The sequence below is a fragment of the Macaca fascicularis genome, chromosome 2, assembly GCF_037993035.2.
Source record: "Macaca fascicularis isolate 582-1 chromosome 2, T2T-MFA8v1.1".
In the NCBI taxonomy this organism is placed as follows: Eukaryota; Metazoa; Chordata; class Mammalia; order Primates; family Cercopithecidae; genus Macaca; species Macaca fascicularis.
This window is the reverse complement of record NC_088376.1, coordinates 7,011,407-7,022,062: the sequence shown is the minus strand read 5'-3', so window position 1 is coordinate 7,022,062 and position 10,656 is coordinate 7,011,407. Positions and strand designations below refer to the sequence as shown.

The following is a 10,656-nucleotide window of genomic DNA, read 5'->3' as shown; positions in this document are numbered from 1 at the left end:
ATTTACTTGACAGCTGTCATTTATTGAGTGCTTTCTCTGCTATTACAATAGTTAATATACATCTTTTTTGGTTCCTCTTCCCACACTAGTAATATCGTAAGCCTCTTTGGTGTTGCATCAGGGATTCTTACTAGAAATGTCCCATGGTACTTGGAACACAATAGCTCCTTGTTGAATTTAACTACTAAATTATAACAAATGTTCATGACAACAAATTTTAACCATATATTGGGAAAATGCCAACATAATCAAGCCAGAAATATCCGTATGTATTAATCAGAGACTGTATTCTACAGAGTTGCAAGGATTTTGTCTTTTTTAGCTTCAAGTTATTATAGAGCACTATTATTAACATAGAACTACATTTTTGCCCACTTTCAGTATGGCTGTGTTATAGGCTGAATTATCTTACTCTAAATATTTATATGTTGAAGTCCTAGCCCCCAGTATCTCAAAATATGACTATATTTGGAGACACGAGCTTTACACATGTAACTAAGTTAAAATGAGGTGATTCTGGTAGGTCCTAATTCACTATGACTGATGTCCTTATTAGAGGAGAGTGACAAACGGGGAGGCAGCCGTGGTGCATGATGATCGCAAAAGAAATACCATGTGAGGATACAGCAAGAAGGTGGCCATCTACAAGCCAAGGAGACAGGCCTCAGAAGAAACCAACCCTGCTTACACCTTGGGCTCAGACTTCTAATCTCCAGAACTGTGAGGACACAAATTTCTGTTGCTTATGTTACCCCATCTGTGTTTGTTATAGCAGCCCTAGCAAACTAATACAGCCAGAGTACTGCTTCTTTAATGAAATTCCATTGATGTTTCATAGATGAGAACACTACTTCTTCATAGGGGGTGAGGAAGTTTAGGCCAATATTTAAAGACATGGCTTTGACATTCCATAAAAGTCACAGACAAAGGGTTTCAGCTCTATGTCTTCCCTGGCAGTTGTCGTTTATCTGCTATTACAATCTTTTACACACATGTATGTCCATGAAAAGTTCCTTAACTGTATTTAATTTCATTATGCATAAAAGATTTTATTGGCTTGTAAAAATGGATACAATATACATAAGGTACTTAGCATTAGTCAGACATATATTAATCAATTAATATATTTCAGTTTAAAAATAGATGTTTAAATTTTACATAGGATTTTAAAGAAAATAATTGCCTCTAGGCCATCCAGAGTGTCTATTGAATTAAAATAAACATTTTGTTTATTGAAAACAATATATAATTATAGAACATTTTAAAGATGGAATAAATTTTAAAAAACAAACAACCTATACTTTACCACCCATAGATAGCTACTGTTAACTTGTAGTTTTATTACCTGTAACTTTTTTTCTTTGGGTAGTTAGCAATTTTAAAATGTATTTATCATATGACATATTTAATTCTTAAAAAATATCTTCTTACTAAAAACTAATGCATACTCACAGTTGAAAAATGAGGAAATACATAAAAGTATTGTAAATACACTTAGAGGTTATAGTAATTGTTAATAATTTTCTGTATTTTATTGAAATCATAAAATGCAAATAAATATTAAAATAAATGAACTAGAGGTACTCATAATTTGTATTTACTCAATAAATATTAATACATATCAGAAACTGTTTTATATGCATGAGATATAATGCTGATTAAGACAGGCCAAGTACCAGACTTTCCTTTTACCTCATTCCATTTGGGGAAAGAAGTAATAAACAAGAAAAAATCAATTCTTGTTTCAGATGGTATGAACAAACTGATATGAACAAACAGTTCGATAACTGAACAAACTCTTGTTGAAATCAATTGCAATTGCTAGATAAAATATTCTTACAAACCCATTCCTCTCAAAACACAGACAATCTTGCAAGAAAGATAGAAATTTTTAGATGCCAAAAAATAATAGAAAGTAGAAACTCAGAGTTATAAGCAGAGAACTGAAACAGGTGGTTACTTCAGGGTATTTGCCAAACCAAAGACATCTGAGCTTAGATTTTAATGACCTCAAGAAGTAGAGAGGACAACGGACAAATTTCATATCCAGAATAGGTATGAGGAATTTCTGTCTCAACTTGACACTGGATAGAAAGAGAAAACATTTTCAATATTTGATAGACATAAAATCAAATTTGTTAATGCAGTTTAAAAACATAAAGTAATATATGATAATGAAAATGACAAAATGTCTTTGAAAAAATATTAAATAAGATTTCTGAAAGTGAAAAATAAAATCATTTAAATAGTTCAATATGTGGCATTATCAGTAGTTTTAATTCAACTGAGGAAGGAATGCACTGGAAAATATATTCAGGAACTTAATCAGACTATATAACAGAAAAACAAATAGAAAGCATGAAACATTAGGAAACATAAAGAAGAGAATCAGAAAATCTAACGTAATTGAATCACCTGAATTTTAAAAATTGAAGAAATGGAGAGAGCTATATTTGAACAAATGATGCCTAAAAAATTTGCCATAACTTTTTACAAAACACCAATCATTAGACTCAGAAAACCAAATGAATCATAGTAAGATACACAAAATATAATTCCTATTGTCACACTGTAATAAAACTAAATAATTAAAAAGGCAATGTTCATAAAAGACTTATGAGAGAAAAAAAAGATTGCTATTAACAAATAATAGATTGCTAGCTGACTTCTTAATAGAAACAATGGCAACCCAAACATAGAATAACATTTTCAAAAAGTTGAGAAAAAAAAATAATCCAAAATGGTGTACCAAGACCAATTTTTATATTCAGACAGTCCAGTAGCAGTGTCTCAGATCCGTAATTCCAGTACTTTGGGAGGCTGAGGCGGGTGGATCACTTGAGGTTAGGAGTTTGTGACCAGCCTGGCCAACATGGTGAAACTCCGTCTCTACCAAAAATACAAAAATTAGCCAGATGTTGTGGCGGGTTCCTGTAATCCCAGCTACTTGGGAGGCTGGGGCAGGAGAATCGCTTGCACCCAGGAGGCAGAGGTTGCAGTGAGCAGAGATGGCACCAATGCACTCCAGCCTTCGAGACTGAGCAAGACTCCATCTCAAAAAAAAAAAAAAAAAAAAAAAAAAAAGCTCAGACAGTTAAAAACAAAGTGTTGTGTTGTTGTTGTTGTCTATTCAGTTTGAGATGGAGTCTCACTCTGTTGCCCAGGCTGGAGTGCAGTGGTGCCATCTCGTCTCATTACAACCTCCGCCTTCTGGGTTCAAGTGATTCTCCTGCCTCAGCCTCCCGAGGAGCTGGGATTACAGGTGCCTGCCACTATGCCCAGCTAATTTTTGTATTTTTCAGTAGAGATGGGGTTTCACCATGTTGGCAACAAAGTATTTTTATCAAAATACTCTGACCACTCTAAATCATATTTCTGCTGAGTTGCAGTGATCCTACTACAAGGACAGGTAGGCAAGTATAAAACTAAAATGGGGTCATTAATATGCCCTCCTTTTATAGTAATTGATCTTACTGACAAAATTGAGTGAGAATGAGGATTTTACACCACCCAATGAACAAGCTTGATTTAATGGACATAGATATACACAATCATATTATTTGCACCTAATAATAGTTTACTTCCTTTCTGTTACTCATATTTTTTATTTCTTTTTTCTGATCTTATTGTATTGGCTAAGATATTCAAATAAAAAAAGTTAGTGAGAAGCAACGATAGTGGATACCTTTATCAGTCAGGAATAACTATAGTGAACAGAAAATTCTACAAGTACTTTAAGAAGGAAGGAATTTGATTAAAGGATATGGCAAGTCAGAAAATCACTAAAAGTACTGCCAGTCTAGGTTGTAGATTAGGCCTTCAGGGCTGTCACCCAGAACAAGGCAAAACTGTTCTGAGTTTTGAAAAGATAGTACATAGGAGTACTATTTCTAAAACCACAGCTGATCAAGAAGATGCCACTGGCTGCAGTGTTACTTTAAAGACACATGGAAAAAAGAATGTACAGATTCCATTTTATATTCACATAACTAGTTGCAAGGAAATGTGGATTTGTAATTTTATGCCTCAGCATATCTAGCTAGCAAAAGGGTAAAGGACAGTTGTATGAGCTACAGTTTTGTGAGCAGTGTCTTTTTTTCTATTTTCATGAAATGTTTTTTAAAAATTATCATGTTGTTCACAGTATGCTTTTCCTGCATATCTTTTTTAGGTTAACTGTTTCTAAAAATGGAGAAAATTTATAGTTACAGAAGTATAATGAAAGACTTTTAATTTATTTTTAAGTCAGAGGCAGGTTTTTAGAGAGTCTCTAACTTCCTGTTTTCCGTTGGACTTTCTCTGTGCCTGTGAACTTTTATGCTAGCGCATCTTTGGGTTTCTGTCTGGAAAATGATCTCCTTTCTCCCTTTACATTTTCCCTTATATATAGTTTAGTCTGTTACTTCTGTGATTCTGTGTCTCCCATCACTTTCACATTCTGTCTTCCATAATGTGTTAAATTAACTCATCCACTATAGGTAATGTTTCCCATTATTTTTGGGTGATAGGTTAATTCCATTTATTCCGTTAGAATCATTGTAACTGAATTTCTAGAGGGAGTGGGGGGAAAAAAGACACAGAAAATTCTACTGAATTTTTCAAATCCTCCACTTATTAATTTAACCTCTTATTTTTTCATTAATATCTGAGAGAGATATGTTAAAACCTCTCATGATAAATTTTTCATTTTCCTGGGATTCCATAATTTTTCTTTTTTATAAGTTTTGAAACTTTGTTGTTAATTGCATTCAATTTTATAATCTTTCTGGTGAATTGAATCTTTTCTCAATGTCTGATTACTCTCTTTATTTGTATTTTGATTTAAAGTACCTTTTATCTGATATTAATATAGACACATCCAATGTATTTATTTTGCTTGAATTTGCCTCATGTGTTTTTTCTCTTCCTTATAGAAATACTTTTAAAAATATATTCTTAAAATACAGTGTGACAATTTTTATTTTTATTTTAATACAATATTTACTTCAGCCCTACGTTGATTATGATTCGTTTATAAATTCTGTCCGTCCATTTGAGGGTATTTTTTCTTTCTCCTTTTTTTCAGTCATTGTAATTTTTCCACCTACTGGTTTAGAATTTATATCAAATCTATATTTTAGTAGCTTTTCTATAATTTTTAAAATTAATATATACATTTTAATAAATTCTAAAGCTAACAGGAAGAATTATATTGAATCTATTCCTATAAGAATTCCTCTCACTTGCCACTATTTTACTTTTTGGTCAGGTTTTATATATATGTTAATTGATTAATTTTTAAACTATTACTGTTGTTTAATATAATTAATTTTTGCCTTTAGTTTTACTGATATAATATCATTTTCTTCGTTCAGTATTTTTTCTTGAACCTCAGATCTTCCTTTGGAATTGATTTTCTTAAAGAATTTCTCTAGAAGTTCTTTTAGAGTTTATTGGTAGTATATGTTTTTACTTTGTGTGTCCCTAAAAATACTTTTATTTTATCCTCATTACTGAAAGATAATTTCACTGGGCATAGATTTTCCAAGATTACTTTTAAATATTTTTAGCTAATCACTGTAATGATGTAATTACATTATATTCTAAATTTTATTGTTGCCAATATCTAATAGACCTTTTACAGTTAGTCTATATTTTGTCACTGACTGCTTTTAATTTTGTCTTTGGTATTTTACTATGTTCTCATTTGGATTTTTAAAAAATATTTACTTTTTGAATTATCTATGTTACCAATTTGCGGAATAATTTTTTTCCATCAGTATTCAAACTCTCTGCTATGTTTTTAAATTATTGCTTATTCTCACTACTTCCCCAAACCTTTTTTTTCTTTTCCAAAGACAGGGCCTTGCTCTGTCACCCAGGCTGGAATGGTGCAGTGGTACAATCATAGCTCAACACAACCTCAAATTTCTGGGCTCAAGGGATCCTCCAGCCTCGGCTTCCTGAGTAGCTGGAAATGTAGGTGTGTGCCATGTCTTGCTAAATGTTTTATTTTTCTTTTTGCAGACACAGGGTCTCGCTATATTTCTCAGGCTGGTTCCACACTCCTGGCCTCAAGGGATTCTCCCTCCTAAGCCTCCAAAAGCATAAGGTACTCTAAAAATAGATTATGTTAAATCTTCTTACCTTATTCAATATATCTTCCAGTCTCTCCTATTTTTCATGTAGTTTCTGTTCTGCAGTTGGTTTAATTACTTTACTACTATTCACCATTTTATTCATGGAGGATACATCCGATGTTTCTGCTGTACTGTGTGTTTTGTGCATTGAGTTTCTAAATCCTGTTATTACATTAATGTCTGCATTTTACATTTTATTATTTTTCAGATTTACTTGGCCTTACTTTTCAAAGCATTTAAAAAAAAATCATATTCAACATATCAACATTATATTCTTGTCTGATAATTCTAATACTTGCAGACTTTATGGGTTTAACATTTCATTATTTTCTGCTAATTCATATGGAGAGAAATGTTTAAATATTTTCCTCTTATTTTTATATATATATTAATTTTAGGCTTATCATATAACTTAGAATTTTATGTGAATTCTTTGAGACTTGTTTTGAAAATACACATTCTTCTGGATTTTTTTTTTTAACCTTTTCTGGGAGTCTGAGGGTAAAACCAACCTGGAACCTGGAACCACTCTAAAAGAAATTTTCAGCTTGGAGATTTTTGTCCCAAAGGTGGTGGTAAATCTGTCCCCAGACTCATATAAATGCAAACTTGCTGTTAAGAATTCTCAGAGAAATTTGCGAGGACATTATGTTAAACGAAATAACCCAGGCCCGGATAGACAAAAACACTGCATGAAATTACTCATATATGGAACCTAAAAAAGTTACTGTCATAGAAGTGTAGACAGTAGAGGCTGGGTGTGGTGGCTCACTCCTGCAATTCCAGCACTTTGGGAGGCTGAGGCGGGTGGATCACCTGAGGTCTGCAGTTGGAGAGCAGCCTGGCTAACATGGTGACACCCCGTCTCTAATAAGAACACAAGGCCGGGCGCGGTGGCTCAAGCCTGTAATCCCAGCACTTTGGGAGGCCGAGGCGGGCAGATCACGAGCTCAGGAGATCGAGACCATCTGGCTAACACGGTGAAACCCCGTCTCTACTAAAAAATACAAAAAGCTAGCCGGACGAGGTGGCGGGCGCCTGTAGTCCCAGCTACTCGGGAGGCTGAGGCAGGAGAATGGCGTGAACCCGGGAGGCGGAGCTTGCAGTGAGCTGAGATCCGGCCACTGCACTCCAGCCCGGGCGACAGAGCGAGACTCCGTCTCAAAAAAAAAAAAAAAAAAAAAAAAAAAAAAAAAAGAACACAAAAATTAGATGGGCCTGGTGGCGCATGCCTGAAATCCCAGCTACTTGGGAGGCTGAGGCAGGAGAATCGCTTGAATCCGGGACAGGGAGGTTGAAGTGAGCTGAGATCGCACCATTGCACTCCAGCCTGGGTGACTGAGCAAGACTCTGTCTCAAAAAACAAAACAAAACAAAAAAAAGTATAGACAGTAGAATAGAGGCTATCAGAGATAGAGGGTTGGCGGGAAGGGGGAGCAGTTGCTCAGCGTGTAGAGTTGCAGTTAGACAGGAAGAATAAGTTATGGTGTTCTATTACACAGTAGAGTGACTATAGCTAATAGTGTATTGTATATCTCAAGGTAACTAGAAGAGAGGATTTTGAATACTATCACCATAAAGAAACGATAAATTAAAATGACACATATGCTAATTATCTTTATTTGTTTATTATACAATGTATACATGCAATGAAACATCAAACTGCACCACATAAATATGTGCAATTATCGTGTGTCAATTATAAACAAAATAATACTTAAAGAATTTTCGTAGTAAACATTTTCTTTTTTGTTCAGCTTCACTGGGAATCAGAGACTGGTAAACATATCTCTGCTAACTCTCTCCAGTCAGGTTTTAACTGACTTTAACTTATGATTGGTCAGAAGCCTTGGTTTTCTCCGAATTTCTCTTAACTGAGCTGCCATTCTGCCAGCGGCCTAGTCGCTGTCCTCCTCTCTCCAGTGCAGTTGGCTGATGATAATAGAGGCTTTAGGCTGTCAGTGGCGGACACTTGACTCCAGGTGAATATCAGCTCCAGCACTCACAGAATTCTCTCCTATTCTGTACACAGGGTTTTTGTTGTTTTCACATTTTATTCATCAAAATTAGTTGTATGGTTATGGGAAGTGATTCCATTAATGTTTAGTTTGCCATATTGCAAAATAATGGAAGTCTTTGTATTTTTCTATGTTTAGTTTTTAAATTGTTGAGCATGCTCTATATGTGGGATTTAAGGATAACCAACACAAGTAGTAACAGTTAGATAAAAACATTTATACAATGGCACGTAACGTCTGACTTTGGATAGGTTGTTTTAACCAACCAAAGTCAGATATTATGTGCTATCATATAAATGTAAATTATATAATTTTTATATAATTATTAAAGAAATCAGTACAACAAAATGCAGGTTAGTGCGTTTTACAGATGGAGAAAATCATTACTAAGTTTCTTCACAATGACAATGGCCATTTTTTCCTTTATTTAACTTTATTTTCAAAGTAAACTAAAAAAATTCAGAAATGTTCCTGGCATATTATCTTGATAATTATCACTAATAATTATTCTGATTATTAACACAACCAATGCTACAAATGCTAGGGCACAAAAACTTCATATATAACTTTATTTATTCATTAAATATAGTATAAGATTAATAATATCTTCATAGCAGAACTAAGGATGCTACTTATTTCTTATCAAAATTTCTTAGGATATATTTAGACCTGGCTTATTTATTTTCCTGGAACATGATGATTCCTGAGGCAGAAACAATAACCATGTATGCTAAATGAAAACTATATTTTTTGTTAGTTTGTTTTGATGCAGAATCTCGCTCTGGTTACCTGGGCCAGAGTGCAGTGGCGCGATCTCAGCTCACTGCAATCTCTGCCTCCCGGGTTCAAGCAATTCTCCTGCCTTAGCCTCTTTAGTAGCTGGGATTACAGGTGCCTGTCACCTCCCCCAACTAATTTTTGTATTTTTTTAGTAGAGACGGGTTTTCGCCATGTTGGCCAGGCTTGTTTCGAACTCCTGACCTCAGGTGATCTGCCCGCCTCAGCCTCCCAAAGTGCTGGGATTACAGGTGTGAGTGACTGCACCCGGCCAGTGAAAACTTTCGTGAGCTAACATTGGAGGTACTCACCTTGATGCAGTCACATCAACTAAGAAAAGCCTGAAAATGTTTTGTGTTAAAGCTGATAATCAGTCACATTACGCTTAGCTAAAGCCTGTACAATTACTGCAGTCAAATTGTTTAGCACCTCTGTTGAAGACCATTTAGGTTCTACTTGTTATTTCTAATGTTTCTATTGCATTTTCGTTTTCAATAATCACAGTATTGTAGTACGTAAAAGCCCACAAAGCTGTTTCTCTCCTGTTGTCCCAGTCATATGTTCTATGAAAGAACAGAAAACATAAGTGTAATTAACATTCACCACATAAACAAAACAAAAAAAAAATAGATGAGAACAAGAAAAGTGAAGAAGTTTACCTTACGTCATACAAGAAATCACTTGCAGCACACAATTTCTAGTTCTGACAGCTTAATCTTCCATATTTATCTGTGAGAGATTTATGAAGACATCTTTCTCTCAATAACAAGAGCTGGGAAACTTACAGAATCTCAAGGCCCTATATCTATCTAAAAGATTAAGAACAAAGTTAAGAGAAAACTTGTGGCCTGAACAGAAGAGTTGTAGGAGATTGCCCCCAAGACCTCAACTGAGCTATCTGGATCTTTTAAAGTCATATTTTAGGGTAATGCATCTCGTAGGTCAATGTGGTGTGACTGAAATGCTACTTTGGCTTTCTTGGCTTTAGACCACCTTGCTTTATTACAAGATGAATAACAACTTCTAGCATAGTAAAAGACAAGCAAGTTGATTGCAAGAAATAAGAGAGTACCTATTTTTAAAGATAGAAAATCATTATTAATGGAAAAATATATAAAAATCAATATTAGAATGTACTCGAAATGGTTAAGCTACAAAGGGATTGGCTGTTGAATTAAAAGGTGTCCTCTTGTTGGCTTTTTGGGAGAAAGCCAAAGGCAGTATCCAAAGTGTTTTTCTTAGTTATGAATAAAAGCATCAGAATACATGGCAATTGTGATCAAAGGAATACAAACGAATTGAAGAGAGATGAGATGTGGATTACCTCAGCTCAGCAGGACAAGTGTCAGATTTATTGAACCCGGCAAGGACAATGTGTGAGACATCACCGTCTGGGCTGAGTTAATAATAAGAAGGGTGTTTTGTTTTTGTTTTTGTTTTTGTTTTTGTTTTTGTTTTATCCAAAATCTGCCAGAAATCTTGTGCTGGGACATTGAACCACACGGAATTGAAGTTGAAGAGTCTGAGTATTATCAAGAAACAGTTTTAGTTGACAGACTAAATAACGTCTGATATCAAATAAAGAATATTAGCCTGTGATTAAGGGTATGAGGTTTCCAACGGCTGATGCTGAATATGTAAAATAGAGAAGTCATGTTTCTTGTGTGGTCCTGAATTTCCCAACCATAGAAAGATTAGGAGTGATTCTGGAAATCTTGTATTTGGTAGAAACATCTAAGGAG

The 10,656-nt window shown here is 34.4% G+C and overlaps 1 long non-coding RNA gene across 1 annotated transcript in view; it reads left to right on the top strand.

Moving 5' to 3' along the window:
* The first annotated feature begins 556 nt into the window (after window positions 1-556).
* LOC135969590 (uncharacterized) overlaps window positions 557-10,656 on the top strand; it is a 29,321-nt gene continuing 19,221 nt past the window's right edge. The window contains exons 1-2 of the long non-coding RNA XR_010584861.2: window positions 557-720; window positions 6,007-6,091. This is a non-coding gene — a long non-coding RNA (uncharacterized lncRNA). The remainder of the gene's footprint in view (window positions 721-6,006; window positions 6,092-10,656) is intronic.